Genomic DNA, 18,667 nt, shown 5'->3' with positions numbered 1-18,667 from the left:
TACTCCAGCTGTGGATAGAACCTTGCTGCTTTCTTTCACCAACTGGGGCTCCAAAGTAATGGCCTCAGACCTGGGTTTATACCCTCCCATTTCTATTTCCCAATAACTGTTGACCTCTTTGAAGCAATGACTTTGAAAGGACATACTGTTGCTCCAGGAATACTGCAATTGCTTGAAACTTTTAAGAGTTTCTCTTTCAGAAGCTAGTTTACAAATCATATATTCACACACACGCCCCATCACAGACACATAAAAGGAGTCTTGTTATTTTATATCTGAACCTCACTCATGCTCAAAATAGCATTTCCAGTCTGATCACTTGCCTTATTCATCAGACTTGGCTGAGAACGACTTTCAACTCTTACTCAAACTCAGATCCTCCCTGAAGGACGAAACTTCTCCAGCACTGAGGATTTTCAAAAGAGTGTGCCGTGGGATCTGATGCACTTCTAGAAGAAGAGTTTGTGGGGCTTTTAAGCATAGCAGTGTAGCTGGGATAAACTATGAGTTTCCGGCATATCTCTTTGGAAGGGGACAAGATACATTTGGATGTGAAAATTCTGGGTTGGTGAAAATTTCGATCTTGAAACATGGCCAGCAGACCTGCCATATCCCACTCCACCCCATCCCACTGATTCAGCCCAAGCCTTGCTTCAGTGGGTGCTGTGGAACTAGTGAACATTTCAAGTAAATATTTGTTTGCATTTCAAACATGGTGGGTCAGGCCCCTCTGATGCCAATTAAATGGTTTGGTCTTAAGGCATGAGCATATGTCTAGAATGAGAGAATCTAGCAATCGGGTGTCTTTTATCAAACTCTTTCTCTAACTTGCTTCTTTATGTCTTTTCTCCCATAATATAGATCTGTAGACAATAGTGATGTATAAAAGTTCACTGGCCATGAGATATTCTGAGAATATATTTCTGTTGATAGGAGACCTAATCTGCAGCAAGCAAGTTTCCTGTTTCCATTCATTTATTATACGTAATATATGTATATATATATTTTACAGAGCCCTCGGATGCCCCACCTTCTCTTCTAAAAACAAGGACATTGGAAGAGGCCAATTAGGAGGCAGAGTAGAATACACCCTGATAGCCCTGATCACATGTGTGGCATCAATAAAGCAAGGGCTTCCAAAACAATCTAAAGGTAGAGAATTTGATACCTGACATTTGATTGAATAGTATCAACACAGTCATTAGGGGAAGCATCAAAGCTCTCTAGAGTCTCCTTCTTGCCAGCTTTCTGGTTAGCCTTGTTTTATTTTGAATTACATTTGTGGGCACTCTAACTGAGCTGGTGCTTGATGGTGCCCTACTGAGATGGGTTCTCTTTATGGAAAGAGAGTTCTCTGATTGCCTGGAGCCCAGAGGGGGCCAGTGGGGTGGGGTGGGGAAAGCGTGGGGACAGCCCTCTGGAAGCTCTGAATAGTGCCCCAAGGGGTCCAGGCTGCTTTTTTCACTTGGATCAGGAAACTGTTCTGCTACCAGGTATGTGACGGGAGAGTGGGACTCCTGTTATTTCCGGTATGGGTCTATCATTTGTAAGATGAGGGGACTGGGCCCGTTCAGTTGCCTGCCTCTGTCCCTTACTTGAGGTCCTTGACAAGAGTAACAGGGGAGGAGGGGCCTATAGCAATCACCATGTTTTAGGGGATTGCCAGAAGTAGTCTGTACACCACGTGCCAAGGCTGCCCTGGCCAGCTGGACCTGTTTCCTTGCTTGGGCCTGGGGGTCTTACAGAGTACTGGGCTCACAGATGCTGTTTCATGTGGACCATGTGGACCAGTACTCTGACCTGCAGGTACATGTCCCTTTGACGAATAAAAATGGGAAAATAAATGCCTTATTGTTTAACACATTTAAAAATGAATAACAGTTATAAGATACATGGCATATTGTTGTCTCTTGGTAAATGGTGATTGTTATTTTTATTAGTACAATTATATTATTGTAGCTTATTTGGTTGGCAAAAGCTTTCAAAATATAAGTGTAGCAGGAACATCGCAAATTCATGGGGAGATGGTTGGGAGCCCTGTGGGACTTTTTTCCAAGCCCTTCCAGGAAATTGCATGGTCTTAGTTTCTGCTGACTGCAGGCCTCTTGTGCAGGTGGGCAGGGTGGCTGTGGTGGTTTCTGGCAACTGCCAGGCATTGAATCTGAGGGAGTAGAATTTCTAGCTCCTGTTCTACCTGGAATCTACCCCTCTCTCAGCTCTTTCTTAGCCCTGAGCTAGACCAGCCACCCTGCCCTAGTGGGCAGCATCTTGGAAGTGTGCATGAAAAGCCTAGGGTTTCGATAACTTGCCTGTTCCCTCACTGTGGGTTGCATGATCTGATGGGAACAGGGATGGCGTTAGGAAGAGACATAAGACTTGAGAAGGACAGTTTCCTCCTCTGTGACTTCACATTTAGTTCATGTAGAGGTAAATGCAATTAAGAAAACAACTATGTGATTATTGTCTTAGAATTTCATGCCACATGTCATAATAAAAGCTACCATTTATTGATTGCTTTCTATTTGCCCAATACTCTCCCGACTTATTTACATATATCTCATCTCACTGACTCTTTATAACAGCCCTTTTGGATGTATCAGTATTTCCATTTTGTAATGTCAGACACTGACGCTCAGAGTGGTTAAGTAACTTGCCCAAGGTTACACAGTTAGACAGTAGCAGAACTGGAATTTAAAGCCTATGGTCTTCCCAGATATTAAAGATTAGTTTCCATATGATGAAATATCTCACAGTATAAAGAAGGCAAACATTCACAAGCTGGAGATTCACAGAGTGAAAGGTCATCCAGAAATGTTTCCATAGAGAAGAGTTTTGAGTTGGCTCTTGAAGGAGAAAAAGGTGCAGGGATGGGGTATGAACCAAGCTCAAGGTGGTGTGTATAAAAGAGAAGGGAGAGATGGGGTGCTGGGTCCAGGGTGATGGAGGAAGGCTGAGGCCCGGGGGTGGGGGCTTAGGCTGGAAGTGACACCCTTGTGGTTGCTGCTTTGGAGACAGGTATCGGGCACTTATCTCTTTCCCATACCCTCGCCTCTGACTCTCTCTTTGGCCTACTGGTGGCAGGGCTCTGCAGGCAGCAGTCAGATTCCAGGAAAAACTGGCAAAGGATTTAACTTCCTCTCTTCCTCCCTCCTCTCTCCCTTCTTCTCTCCTTCTCTCTCCCTTCTTAATATTTCCTTTTTTTAAACCAGTATTTAAACAATGCAGTTAATTTGGAGGTGGAGCAGGGCCTGTGGGCCAGGACACAGGTTATCATTCCCAGTACAGAGAGTTACTGGAGTGCTTCGAGCAGGGCTAGGGTCCCCTTGTCTGACTTATGGTTTGAACATTTACACATTTTAGAATAGCTAGCTGCTGCTACTGCTGCTAAGTCACTACAGTCATGTCTGACTCTGTGCGACCCCATAGATGGCATCCCACCAGGCTCCTCTGTCCCTGGGATTCTCCAGGCAAGAACACTGGAGTAGGTTGCCATTTCCTTCTCCAATGCATGAAAGTGAAAAGTGAAAGTGAAGTCGCTCAGTTGACTCTTAGCAACCCCATGGACTGCAGCCCACCAGGCTCCTCCATCCATGGGATTTTCCAGGCAAGAGTACTGGAGTGGGGTGCCATTGAATAGCTAAAGGAAGTGCTAAATATGAGCAGCAGACCTTGTTGTGGTAGGCATACTTGGGAGGTAGGCAGGTGTACTTGGGAGGTAGGCAGGTGTACTTGGGAGGTAGGCATACTTGGGAGTGTTACATGTGCTGAGTCTTACTGGAAGAAATAGGAGATGTTGAACGGACAGAAAGAGCCCACCACGCTGTTTCCCATGAGAGACTTGGAGATATGATTCAGAAGAGAGACATCACAGCTGTGATGTTTTTCTGACCGCGAGGGAAGGGAGACACGGGGAGAAGCCCTGGACACTTCTTCCCTCCCTTGTGTGCCCCCACCCCGCCATGAATCATGTATCTGTGGACCCACCAGGCCTCGGGGTGGCGCTCTTCTCCAGAGACTTTCATGAGCTTGGTTGGATTCCTGGAACTTCTCTCAAGGGTCCTTCCCTTGCTGCTGTCAGAAGTGATGGGGGGCTGCTGAGAAAGGGCAGGCAAGTGGGGTCAAGTCCACAGGAACACTGAGAGGCGCTGCTTGGGATTCCATTGTGATTCTTTCAGAGCCCGCTGGGGCACGCGCGCTGACTCACACACAAGACACTTCCGGTCGAACAACTTGAGATGCCTCTTGCCCCCATATACAGACCTCCTACATGTATCGGCACATGCAAAGGCCTGACCCACCAGACCCTGGCAACCACGCTCATTTGTTGACTGCCATGGGGAGCTCACCTCATCTGTGGGATTCACATCCAAACTGCCGACACAAAGAACCACACAAGCAGAAAAGCCTTGGTTTTCTGGACCGTCTCTCTGAAGACCAAGTCTGGTTACAGTCCGTCATCCACCAGGCTCAAAATGCAAATTCCGTAATTAAATTCCATTACAATGGACAGGTGATTTTGAAATTGTGGCTCATGACCCATTGTTGTTGTTCAGCTGCTAGATTGTGTCAGACTCTTTACAACCCCATAGGCTGTAGTCCTTCAGTCTCCTCTGTCTGCGCAATTTCCCAGGCAAGAATCCTGGAATGGGTTGTCATTTCCTCCTTCAGGGGATCTTCCTGACCTGGGGATTAAACTCACATCTCCTGCTTGGCAGGTGAATTCTTTACCACTGAGCCACCTGGGAAACTCCATGACACATTAGTGGGTCACAAAATCGATTCACTGGGTTGCAAGCAAATTAAAAAAAAAAAAGGTACAATAGAGAAACTTAAATAGAATGCATGCATGCTAAATCATCACTTCAGTAGTGTCCGACTCCTACGAGCTGTAGCCCACCAGGCTCCTCTGTCCATGGGATTCTCCAGGCAAGAATACTGGAGTGGGTTGCCATGCTCTTCTCCAGGGGATCTTCCCAGCCCAGGGATTGAACGTGCATCTCTTTTGCCTCCTGCGTTGGCAGGAGGGTTCTTTACCACTAGCACCATAGGATAGGAAATATGAGTCTGTCTGTCCTGTGTAGTAAGAGTGATGTAATTTTATAATTAAAAAATGTATGTATGCATGTGTACTGTATTTCAGTGCAATTTTATTTTTAACTATGATTTTGTGGCCAAAAAAAAAAAAGTTTGAAAAGCACTACAAAACCTTATTTCTTAGTCTAGTGCTGTGACAGGCAATACAAGAAGACTCTTCCCTCTCTTCACCCTCTGGAAACAGGCAGGGAACCTGGGTCAGAGCAGAGCAAGGTAATGTGGACTGGCAGTGCCCTGACCCATGGTTGTGGGGAGCAGGGAGGCTGGTAGCAGAGCCCTTCTCTGGTGGGCGGGTGGTGGCTGAGGAAGGAGTCAATAGATGCTTATAAACCAGAATTCTTGGGACTGGAAGAAGGGTGGTGGTGGCAGAGGCTGAGGCTCTTTCTAAGTTTGGAGTTTGGGCAGTGGAGGCTGGGAATACAGGAAGAAGGGCAGATCTATTTTTTGTGAGGGTTGATGATGAGATTCATCACAAACATATGGAGTTTGGGAGTGTTTGTGAGACTTTTGGGCTTCCCTGGTGGCTCAGTGTAAAATAATCTACCTTCAGTGCAGGAGATGCAGGAGACTTGGGTTTGATCCCTGGGTCAGGAAGTTACCTGAAGGTACCTGCTCCAGTATCCTTGCCTGGAGAATCCCATGGATGGAGGAGCTTGGTGGGCTACAGTCCATGAGGTCACAAAGAGTCAGACATGACCTAGCATGAGCAAGACTTGAGACTTTCAGTTTGATGTGACTGTGGTGGTCCATGAAGTCTCAGAGAGAGATGGGCCAGAAACATGGATTTGGGGTCTTTTGAGTGGGTGGGAGCAGATGGGTTCAGGGAGGGACCGGGGAGGGGAATGAGAAGAGGGCCTAGGAAAGAGCCCCAAGAATGGCTGATGTGTGAGTGAAGGCCAGAGGCGGGAAGCTGTGATGGAGAGTGTGAGAATGCCTGGCCTCAGGGAGCTGTGCTGGAAGCCAGGGCGCAGGCTCCAGGGAAGAGGCCGCCTGCTGTTGCACGCAGCACAGTGCTGAGGCCCTAACTGGGGAGAAGACCTGAAACAACTAGAAGGCTGCAGGCGCTGAACTTCAGTCTGCTGACTCTGTGGGCCCATGAACTTCCAGAACCTTCCTCCACATCAGGAGCTGGAAAAAAGGAGAGTGAAGCTGGTGCAGGGTGAGACAGGGGGTCTGTTTGGAGGTGGAACTGTCAAGCTGGTATCTGAATCCCCTTCCTCCACACTGGCTTCCCTTTCCCCAGCCACAGAGGGTCAGCCCCTTAAGGCAGCTGAGGGACCATGAACTTCTGGAGACTTGAGTTCTCATTTTGGCCATCAGGAGCTCCTCGCTCTCTGTGGGCCACATTTCTGATAATAAAAGAGGCATCTCTATGGTTAGGATGATCTCTTGTTGCTGTTGTTCATTTGCTTAGTTGTGTCCGACTCTTTGTGATCCCATGGACTGCAACTCACCAGGCTTCCCTGTCCTTCATATCTCCTGGAGTTCTCTCAAACTCAAGTCCATTGAGTCGGTGATGCCATCCAACCATCTCATCCTCTGTTGTCCCCTTCTCCTCCTGCCCTCAATCTTTCCCAGCATCATGGTCTTTTCCAATGAGTCGGCTCTTCACATCAGGTGGCCAGAGGACTGGGGCTTCAGCTTCAGCATCAGTCCTTCCAATGAGTATTCAGGGTTGATTTCCTTTAGGATTGACTGATTTGATCTCCTTTCAGTCCAAGGGACTCTCAAGAGTCTCCTAAAAACAATCTAAGAATAATCTCTTAGATCTCTGCCTTTGCTGAAATTCCTCGAGGCCATCTTTGAAATGGGGATAATCATTTTTGCCCTGTTTGCTCACAGGATGATCCCTTTTGAAAACTATAAAGAACCACCAAAGCAAGTGTATTAAGGTTATAGTTGTTAACAATTATATTCAAAAGGGCCTTCAGGAGCCCAAGTTAGCCAAGGAGTTACTGAATTCCTCATTTTCTTTCTGGAAATGGAATTTCCTTTTCCTTCCCCTCAATCTCCTAACACCTTCTCCACCGTATTCTCAAAATTGTGCATAGAGTTGGTGAAAACCTGGGGGCAGGAGGAAAAGAGATGTGAAACTCAGTAATCTAGTGATTGTTGGGCACTAACTGGGTGCAGATCTTTATTGGATGCAGGGTTACTATAGAGCCCAGGATGCTGGACTGGCCCTAAGGGCTCCCCAGCACTGGTACACAGCTGAACCACCTCTGAAGCTTTCAAATTCAGATTCCATGGGTCCAATTCTAGACTTCCTTACCTTGAAGCTCCCTGGCGTGTGTCCATTTAAAAAGCTCTATAGGGCACTGATGCTTTCGAATTGTGGTGCTAGACTGCAAGGAGATCCAACCAGTCAATCCTAAAGGAAATCAACCCTGAATATTCATTGGGAGGACTGATGAAGAAGCTGAAGCTACCATCCTTTGGCCACCTGATATGAAGAGCCAACTCACTGGAAAAGATCCTGATGCTGGGAAGACTGAGGGCGGGAAGAGAAGGGGTTGACAGAGGATGAGATGGTTGGATGGCATCACTGACTCAATGAGTGTGAGTTTGAGCAAACTCTGGGAGATAGTGAAGGACAGGGAAGCCTAGTGCACTGCAGTCCACGGGATCACAAAGTGTTGGACACGATTTAGCAACTGAAGAACAACAATAGATTTTTTTTTGCACTTGAAAAGGTGAGGACCACTGAATGGAAAGATGAGAAGCAGACCCCTGAGATGGAGTGATTTAAGTGCTAGAAGAAAGTAGGATGGTAATTTCTGGGACAGAGTGCTAAGGAAACTTCAGGGAGACCTGAGGCTCTGGGAGTGGATTGGCATGGGTATAATCAGGGAAGACTTCCTGGAGGAGATGCTGCCCTCAGTGTTTTGAAGGATGCAGGAAGAGGGGAAAACATGTGCAAAGGCAAAGGGCTTTCCATGAATGGTAATATATCCTTAAAGGTGTTTACACATAAAGTTCACAGTCCAGGTTAAAGGTGAATAGGCAAAACTATCCATGACCCTGAGAGAGTCCTACTGCAGACCCCTCTCTTTTCATAAGAACTTGGACTGGTGTTGTTTATAAGGCTGGATGTGTTAGCTGGGAAACCGGTTCTGGTTAATATTAGATTAATGCACATTAAACTATCTTAGGGTGAGAGAGGAATCTTCTCAGATTTTACAAGGTTCGGGCAAGAATGAATGGGGTTGATTTATCAAGCCCTCATTATGGGCAGGCCTATACCTTCACTGTTGCTGTGCATGCTAAGTCGCTTCAGTCGTGCCCAACTCTTTGTGACACCATGGACTGTAGCCCACCAGGCTCCTCTGTCCATGGGATTCTCCAGGCAAGAATACTGGAGTGGATTGCCATGCTCTCCTCCAGGGGATCCTTCTGAGCCAAGGATTGAACCTGTGTCTCTTACATCTCCTCCATTGGCAGGAAGATTCTTTACCACTAGCGCCACCTAGGAAGCCCTCATTGTTGCTAGCTATACATCGAAGTAGGCACTATTTCAGCAACTCAGAGAGATGGAGTGATTTGTCCAAGATCACACAGCAAGTGAGCAGCAGAGCTAAGACTTGGGTCTAAAGCCTCCCAGGCACACAGTGCAGTGATGAGTCCTACACTTGTATCTTGGGCTTGAACCTCAGATCCCATACTTCTGAGGGATCTGGGCCAAGCTCCTTAGGCTCTCTGCACCTCAGTTTCCTCCTCTTTAAAGAGGCAAGGCTGATAGAATCTTCCTGGCAGGGCTGTTGTGAGCACCGACTGAGCAGTGTCTATACACAGTGAGCGCCCAGTAGGTGGTGTGGGAATGCTACTGTGACTGATGGCAGTTATGCCATCTCCCAAGCCTGGGCTCCCTGCATATTACACACAGGGACTCAGACTGGACAGGCTGAGGCTGACCACCCAGCTCTGAAATTCTGGAATGGAGTTTGAATCTCAGTTTCTGGCAGTATGGATGATATCCTGGGATAACTCGCCTGGAGGCAGTGGATTATCCCTGTGACCTTCCTGAGTACCAAGTTTGCTCAGCTTGGCCATAGCGGGCAGAGGGATAGTGGCCTTCCTGTCTCCCTTCAGGAGGATGGGCTGCCTTGTGGGGCTCTGGGGAAAACTCTGGATGGAAAAGCAATGAGCTGTTATGAAGAGGATGCTGGTCTATCTGCCCCAGCGGCAGACAGAGAGACAGATAAAACTCTGTAAGTAGCACATTTTCCGCAACTACTCAGCTATAAAGCCCCTTTGAAGGGACTTCTAAAAGGCCTGTGCTCAGGGGCTGGCACCACTGTGGCAGGGTGCAGGGGCCTTTGGAGGTTGCCAGGGAATGGCAAGTGTTGGAGGGTGTGCGCATTGCAGGCAGAGACCTTCCAAGGGTGGGAGCGTCTATGAAAATGAGCCTGATAGAGGCAGGTGTGTGTGTGTGTGTGTGTGTGTGTGTGTGTGTGTGTGTGTGTGTGTGTGTGTGTGTATACAATATATGATGGCAACCCATTCTTGGAAAGGCCCATTCTGGAAGCTGCATGAAACGGTGGGGAGGAAAGCCAGGACACAAAGGCTGGAAGGAACAATGCCAGCGCAGATGGGCAAGATTCCAAGCCCAAGACAGATGCCCGCCCCCTGGAAGACCCCACACCTCTGGGCCTGACTGAGGTGGGGGCGCTGTGGGCCCAGAGCAGGCCTGGATGGCCTCTATGTGGTAGGAGAAGCAGAGAAGCAGAGACAGACAGCCTCCTGCTTCTCTCTTGCTGGTGGACCCAGGTGGAGTCAGGGTAGTAATGCGGACAATGTCATTTTAACCCATTGTGAAAGTCAAAGGCCTTCTAAATTTGTTTCAGATTATCCTGGCTGTGTGGCCACAGTCATTATTTTCATTCAGTCAGTTTAGAGTAGTAGTGGTTTGGTGCTGGACCCTCTGGGCACTGGAGATACATAGGTCCTCAGCGAGGGAACATTGAAAAGATGAAAGAGGGTGAAGTCACAGAGCCTCTGAGGGCCGAAGAGAATTTTAGGTACCACGGGGGCACCAAGCAACACAGAAGATGGGGGTCTCTCCAGCCGGAGAACAAGAACCACACAAACGCACAAAGACCCAGCCACGGCGAGGTAACATGATCAACAAGAAGAAGAACAAGCATTAATATTTGCATGTATGTGTATGTATGTCTGTAGGACTTAGTATGTGCAAGACACTGTTTCAGGTGCTTTGTGCTTTGTCAGGTCCTGTGTGAAATCATTGAACCTCTGGGAGAATGTGAGGCAGGTGGAATTACTAACCTCCTTTTACTAACAAGGAAACAGAGGCACAAGGAAATCAAATAGAAGTGTGTGCTTGCTAAGTCGCTTTAGTTGTGTCCAACTCTGTGCAACTCTGTGGACTGTAGCCCGCTAGGCTCCTCTGTCCATGGGATTCTCCAGGCAGGAATACTAGAGTGGGTTGCTATGCCCTCCTCCAAGGGATCCTCCCAACCCAGGGATTGAACCTTGGGTTCATTCTTATATATAGCGTCTCTTATATCTCCTGCATTGGCAGGCAGGTTCTTTACCACTGGCATCACCTGGGAAGCCCCAGATAATAGACATTCAGTCCCAAAGTGAGTGCGCATAATGTGGGAAAGATCTGATGAGCCCTATTTTGCAGCTGAAGAAAATGAAGCTCAGAGAGGCCAAGGGAACCAGGCTTACTCAGACACACACAGAAGTCCTTGCTTCACTGACCAGAGCATAGATTATGAACAGGCTTGGTGTGTAACGTGTAGACCCCTGACTGCATTCATGTCGTCTGCAGGCTGTTGCCGAACCCAGGCCTTTTGATCTAAGCACAGTTGTTTTCTTGCTGGTCTTCAGTGCCTGGGGGCTTTCAGATTCCCTGCCCCCCTGGATGCCCTGGGGTGGCACCCTAGGGGCACGAGCAGCCTGCCAGGAGCAGGTTTCCCTGGGTATTAATGCTTTCTCACAAGTGCTCTCCGGCCAAGAATGGAGCTGGACCTCAGAGAGACCTGGGGTCTGCACTCAGCCCAGCACAAGTCCTTGATGTACCTTGACCCTCTGACATCCCTTGTTTAAATGGCGTCTTATTGAAAAGCTTACTAGGACTACTAGGATGCTGACCTGACTGAGACTAGAGAAACTGGGCAGCCTGGTGGCCAGACTTGTCCAGATGCTGTGGTTTCCTTGGAGCACATTTGAACCCTTGCAAGACAAGATGCTTTTTGAGACTCTGTCTAGCCTAACACATGTGATCTGTTGCCCATCATATGGGTTCCTTGCTCTGCAGAGAAACTTGAACACATGTCAGGTCCATCTCTTTGGGGTCAAGGCCCATAGTACCTCTGATCTGTTTCAGGTAACAGTGAAAGGAGAAAGGTTTCTGTGTCCCTCTGGCCTTTCTCCCATGAAGCAAGTGCAGTTGGTTTAAACTTGTCAGTTTCAGATGTACAGACCTGTGTTTTAATCTCATCTCTTGTTCCTAGCTGGGTGACCTTGGATGAATCATTCTACTCATTCAAGCCTGTTTCTTCTCCCTCTTAGGGGGTGCCAGTTTAAGTAAAATAATGTCTGCAGAGCTCTTAGCCCAATTTCTGGCACCCTGTGTGCACATAGCCCTGTGCTGGCTTATAGCACAGCTCTGAGAGGGGTGTTTGGGACCGGCTCTGGCAGGCATGCTGCGTCAAGGCTGGACCCAGACTACTTCTGGAGAAATTGGGAGGTAAGCCAAGGTGTTCTGGTCACCTCCTTCCTTTCAGCTGTCCCTCTTCTCTCTGCTCTCCTTTGATGCACAAACAGAGGTGATAACAGCATGAAACTCCCCTGCCCCACAGCTCATCTTCTCAAGGTCAGACATGCTTTGGACTTTCCAAGGTGAACATCAGCAAGTCAGTTACCCTGAGCTCTTCTCCCAGGCATGAGCCTCATTCACTAGAACTCTGGTGTATTCTCCTGCCTTAACTGGGATACCTGGAGGCAAACCAAACCCCTCACCTCTCTGTCCCCAGCACCCAGTCCTAGCCAAGGGCATTTAAAATAGTCAGTCCTAGTGGATATAGTATAGCATTTGGATATAGTAATCTTACTTATTTCTCTTTCAAAGGAGTGATTTTGAAGGCAAAAATGTCTGGCCTGCTAAACTCGAGGGGTATAGAGAATATTCCTTTTTGCAAAGACCCCAATGCCCCTTAAATTATGTGCTTAAGTGACAGGCCTTCGCCATGAGACCCGAGGAGGGCTTTTGCTGTTTTGTTTCAAAGAGGAGTTTTTGATCTCAGAAAATGTCATTTGAGGCTGTGAATTAGGGCAGGAGGGAGAAAAGGGGCTTCTTATATTCCAGACCAGGGCCTCCTGTGAGAGGCTGGAGAAGAATTCTAAAACAAGCCATTCTCAAAGCCAGGGAAGGAGTTCTTTGTCTCCGTGGTAGCCAGAGAAGATGTAGGATGGATGCCAGGAAGAAATATAAATTTCCCAGGGGAGAACACAGACCAGCCAAAGGAAATCAGCATGATGGCAGTACCAAAGGCCAGCACAGTTGCCTCTGTTCGGGTTCTCTGGAGCCCATTACCTGACCCCAAGGTATATTGCTATATTTCTTATACTATCCAAGTATTGAAAATGAACAGTGGGTATCTTTCCAGGTGATTCCAGGTGCTGTATGTAAATCTAAAGTGACTCTAAAGGCAGAGTCAGGGGGCTTTGATGACTATCCACATGTCGGAGGCTGTTTGGGGGTTTGGTGGGGAAGGCTGAAGGCAAATGCTATACTGGGTGGCCCAGGTTCCTGTCTGCTTTATGCTCTGCAGGCCAGAGAGTGTTAGGTGTGAATTCTATATACTTGTCCAGTTGAGATGATGTCAAAGGCTTACCCAAAAGGAGGGGGCCAAGAATCTATTGCTCAGAGGAGGCAAGGCCCTTGTGCCAAGGAAGCCTCCCACAACTGTATCCATCAGCAGTGCCCAGAAACAGAGTGGCCAGCCAGACCCTTGACCCAGGGAGACCTGGGAGCTGTAGGAATGATTTAGGGAAGAACAGGATCCCAGAGGCGACTGGAAGTTGCATTACATAGCATCTAGTCTCCCCCCTCATCCCACAGGCCAAGGTACTGAGATCTGAACTGCTGGCAGTTTGAATCTCAGCAGTGCTATTAAACATCTCTGATTCCTTAAAACAGTATCAGCATCTCTAAATGCCATCATGTTTATCAAGTAACTCACAGTTTGGGAATGTGAAACTAGAATCCAGGCTGTAAAAAAGGCCACCTAGGTGAAAAAACAAACAAAACGAACACCGTAAACAAAATGAAGTTAAAAGTTGGGCGAAGTGTTTGCAACTTATCGTAATCAGGAAAAAGTGAATTTCCTTATGTATACAGAACCATTATAAATTATTAAGAAAAGAACCACCAACCCAACAGAAAATTTGACAAAGGATGTACATCATCCACAGATAAGGAAATTCAAATGGTTCTTAAGCCTTTGCAGAGTTGCTCAACTTCACTCATAATAATAGAAATACATATGCACAAAATATGAGATAATACTTTTCACCTGATTGGCAAAGAGCAAAAAGTTCTATATCACTTCCCCAGGCTGTGGGAAAGCAGGCACTTTTTTTTTTTTTCAGTATTTTTTGATGTGCACGATTTTTAAAGTCTTTATTGAATTTATTGCAATATCTCTTCTGTTTTCTTTTTTGTTTGTTTGTGTTTTGGCCCCAAAGCATGTGGAATCTTAGCTCCCTGACCAGGGATAGAGCCTGCGCCCCCTGCACTGGAAGGCTACTGGAGAAGTCTCTAGGCACTTTTATATAATATTGATGAAAGTATAAAATAAAATCTCTACAGAGAATAATTTGGTAACAACTATCAAAATGAAAAAAATACATGTTCCCTTTTAGGGAGCAGTAATTTTCCCTATAAATATGTTAACACACTTGTAAGGTGACCATATACAAACATTTTCACTAAAGCATTGGGAACAACAAACAAGTCAAGTAATTAAGAAATTGCTTAGAGGACTGATTAGATAAATTATGGTATATCCAGGGCTCCCTGGTGGTTCAGACGGTAAAGAACCCACTTGTGATGCAGGAGAGGTGGATTCAATCCCTGGGTTGGGAAGATCCCCTGGAAAAGGAACTGACAACCTGCTCCAGTATTCTTGCCTAGAAAATCCCATGGACAGAGGAGCCTGGTGGGCTGCAGTCTATGAAGCCACAGAGTCAGACCCAACTGAGTGACGAGGCATGCACACACCCATGGTATATCCATATAATAAGGTATTACAGAACCTTTAAAAAGAATTGGACAGCTTTATGTATGGATATGGATTTATATTTCATATGTATTAAGTGAAAATAAATATCACACAACAAATGCTACCATTTCTATAAACAATAATAAGCATATATACATATATATGTGTTTATGTACCTACATAGCATATGAAATTGCTTATACATGCACAGATGATCTTTGGAAGGATATACTCCCAAAATGGTAACGGTGGTTGCCCCTGGGAAGGAGAACTGAGTGATGGGTATCTGAGATGTAGAAGTGGAGGGGGGTTTTTACTCTATGCTCTCTTTAGTGTCATTTGCATGTATTCCTGGCTTAAAGGATGACAGGCTTTTAATCCTGCTCTCTGAGGCCCAGAGACCCTCCTCTCTGGGCCACTCTCACCCCCTAGTGACAGTCTCACTCCTGGTGACAATGGTCTTGATGAGCACAGGCCTGGCCATGAGGCTGAGTCTGGGACAGGCTCGGCTGCCGGCCAGAGAAGAAGACGGTGGGGGGAGGGGGGCGGGTACTGGACTGGCTCAAAGGTCTGGGAACCCCCACATCCATAGGAATCAAAACAGAGCATTCGAACTGCCTGTGATCTTGAAAACATTTGGCTGACTGAGTCAGATCACAGGCCCATTTCCAAGTGTCTGGCTTCTTCTGTTCCTCACCCCCAGAGGTGGGGTCTATGAGGACAGGGCTGGTCACATAGCCTTTTGTAGAGTCCGTGTGACCCGCCTGAGCAGTGGTGCGTACACACCTGTGGCCACTTATAAGAGTGGTAATGGAGACAGCTGGCTGTTGGGGTCAGTGGATATTACTGACATGGCTTTTTATGCAGGTGTTGTCTACACTGGGAGCAGGTGATAGAGTGGGAAAATGGGGGCATTTGAATTCATGCTGACCTGGGTTTGAGTGTGGGCTCTATGCATATGAGGAACAGAGTGTTACACGTAGACGAGGAAGCCGTTACATTGATGAGCCTCATCAGGTGACTGATGAGCCATACTGGTGACCCACATCTAAGCTTATAAATGCCTTAAAGTTACAAAATCAAAACACTGAGACTGACCAGTCATAAACAGCTAACTGGTGTGCTGCAGTCCATGAGGTCACAAAGAGTTAGACACGGCTGAGCGACTGAACTGAACTGAACGGAGGCTTTAAACTTTAGCCAATCAAATAATTTCCTTTCTTTGCCTCTGTACTTTCTCTATATAAAATCTTTCCTGGCACTGAGGCAGGTGGCAGATGGGCCTCCACCCAGGGTAAAGCAATTGGAGATTCATTCCCTGTGGACTGAAACTCCAAGATGAAAATAACAGGACAGTTAAGGGAGGAGGCTGGGCCCTGCCCAGGCCACATATTTCTTAGTCTTGCGGTCAGGAAACCTCTTTGACAACACACGTGCAGAAAGCCTCCTTGGAGGTTAAAGGGAAGTGATGCCAAGGGGTGTTCTACCTACATGCCTTTTTGGTAGAATCCACCTTGGCTAAGACATGCGTGAGCACACTTGGGAGGATCCTGAGATACACCAAATATGGACTGTGAACCAGGCAAATCATAATGACTGGCTAAAGGAAACACAGAAGAAATGCCCATAAAAGTAATTCAAACTACCATGAGCGTTCGACTCAGTGACTCTCTTGAGTCCACCCATGTGTCTATCCATACCTGCTGTACTCTTTCCCTCCTAAAAAATACTTTACTTGTTTCATTACTTTCTGTTTTCATAGGAATTCTTTTCTGCAAAGCTGAGGAGCCAGGGCCCCTGCCACTCGCCATTGGTCTAGTGGCTGGGATTTGGTGCTCTCATTGCTGTGATCTGGCCTCAATCCACGGCTGGGGCCAAACCCTGCTGCAGGCCAAAGCTCCCCGAGATCAGCACCTGTGGAGGGTAGCTCCTAGTTATTTCTGGCTTGGCATTGCCCAATTCTGATCAATTTTTGCTCAAATAAACTCTTACACATTTTAATATGCCTCAGTTTATCTGTTAGCAATAGATAGGAGAAAGATCCTCAACTTTTCTAAGCCTTAGTTTCTGATCAGTGAAAGGGAGAACCGCCTTACAGACTGTCACTAGGCCTGATGTGAGTGGGAGTGTGGTGTGTCACACTCCAGATGCCCACGTTGCCTGGTGTCACCGAGGTAACATTGTTGGACTATGGCAGATGGTTATGTTAATTAATGGGCTTTAGGCAGGTGGCCTAGGTTTGAACCCTGGTTGTGCATCCTGTAGGCTGTGGGACTTACGGTAAGTTACATGACCTCTCTGTGTTATATAATCTATAAAACTGGGATTAAAAGTAGTACATAGCTCATCTAGGGTTGTCCTGAGGATACAAATGAAATACATGTTCTGCTGTAAAGCACTTAGCATTGAGCCTGACCTGGAGTGAACAATCAAGAATATTTGCTTCCATTCTTATTATTTTGAAACAACTTGATAACATCAAGTCAGTCAATGACTGATCTTACAAAAATTGGTTACCAAGTTAAGAACTTTTCTTTTTCTCGACACACAGTGGAAGGTGCTGAATTGGCATCTCCAGTGTGGGCAGCTTATATTTTCCAGAGACACAAATCAGGCAAATGGGCAAAATACACCCAATTAGACGCACCATTGTTTCCCAGGAAACTGCATCCCATCTGGCAGTGCCCACATGGGACCAGGTCAGGGAGGAGTCATGAAGGGCTTGTTTCAAAGAAATTTAAAAAAATCCTGTGCAGTTCGGTGAGGAACATGGAGCCTTTGGAGTGGTCTTTGAAGAAAGTGAAAATGAAATTCAGAAGACCTCAATGCATGGGAGAAGCAGTGTCTATATCACAGGGGTGGGGGATGGGGGAACTATGGATTTTTTGGAGATTCTGAGTACAAAGGAAAGGGGAGGCTGTGTTTGATAAGCTGCCGCCGCACTCTGGGCTCTCTTTCCAGCAAAGAAACATTATGGAAATTAAAAAAAGAAAAAAGATGGAGTCAAAAAACCTCTAGACAGATCAATTCCAAGAGTGTACACGATTACAGGACTTCGAGAAGCTGGCTCTGAGGACGCTTAGAAAAGACAGATAATTCCAAAGAGGTGCCAAGGACTCTGAGGAACCATTTATTGAAGTAATGTCAGAATGGAGATTTATAAGATGAATCTAGTAACAACAATAACTCGCTGGGGCCCTCCTCCCAAATTAAATGACACACCCCTGTAGCAGCAATAAGAAGAAATGTTTTGGGAGGTGAAGGGATGGAGGGAGAGGCAGGGCAGAGTACCCATGTTAATTAAATAAATAAACCTAAACAACACATCTCACAAAAAGGATGCATAGGGACTTTTTGCCTCTTGTCATTCTATTAGAATTTTATGTAATTGATTACTTACTTTGACTCAGGGGTTCCCTAGATTGTGCTGGCTGGGCCAGGCTGAACCTCAAGAGAGAAGCCTGCACCTCCTCACCACTGCAGAATGGTTTTAAGACAGCAAGGAGGCCCTTTCCTACCAGTACCTCCCAGACCTGTGTGATCGCTCCCATCCTGAGGTGCTTGCTAAGACTTTGGAAAGTGGCTTTGCCCAAGCTCCCTGGCGACACTCCAGTGAATCAGAATTTAACCCGAGGTCACTTGTCACAGAGCTGAAAGTCCCTGGGCCAGACTTCTGGGTCCACAGGAAAACTGAAGAAAGCCAGGGACACCCAGCCAGGGCCCTTCCTGGCAACCCTGGCTCCTTCCAGAAGCACAGGGGCATCCTGGCACCCGAGGTGCCATGAGAGAAGAAATCGAAACAGGATCTAGGTCCACGTTCGTCCTTTTTTCTAATGATGGTTTTTTTTTTCTTTTAATTTCACCACCACAAAATTTCAGGCATAGGATGGTCGAGAGCAGCAGGCTGCACACGGAGGAGGGCTGAAACCTGTTTTGTAAGCACTTCCTCACAGCCTCCCAAAGTTTAAATATTAATTTGCCTGTAATTGGCGGAGAAAACAAACAGGCAATTAAAAACGTTACAAAGCTGACTTTCTCCTTCCTCTGCTGTCCCCTCCCTTTTCATTTCGCCGCCGCCTAGAACTGGTTGTAAGACAATGGGACCCCGAGCTGTGCGGAATTCTAAGCCCGGGCTTGCCTTAAAGCTACAATATGGATTTAATTTATATGCAAATGCAAGCAATAAAAAGGCAGACACTGTAGAAATTATAGGGTTCCCCCCCCTTCTTTCTTAGGAGATGCTCAAACCTTTTCTCTCCTCTTCCGACTAAGACCTAATTATTATTGGTTCCTCCTACCTCCCTCTTCTCTTCCTGCCCATT

This window comes from Ovis aries, chromosome 2, assembly GCF_016772045.2.
Source record: "Ovis aries strain OAR_USU_Benz2616 breed Rambouillet chromosome 2, ARS-UI_Ramb_v3.0, whole genome shotgun sequence".
Lineage (NCBI taxonomy): Eukaryota > Metazoa > Chordata > Mammalia > Artiodactyla > Bovidae > Ovis > Ovis aries.
The sequence above is the reverse complement of the archived record's forward strand: the minus strand, read 5'-3'. Positions refer to the sequence as shown.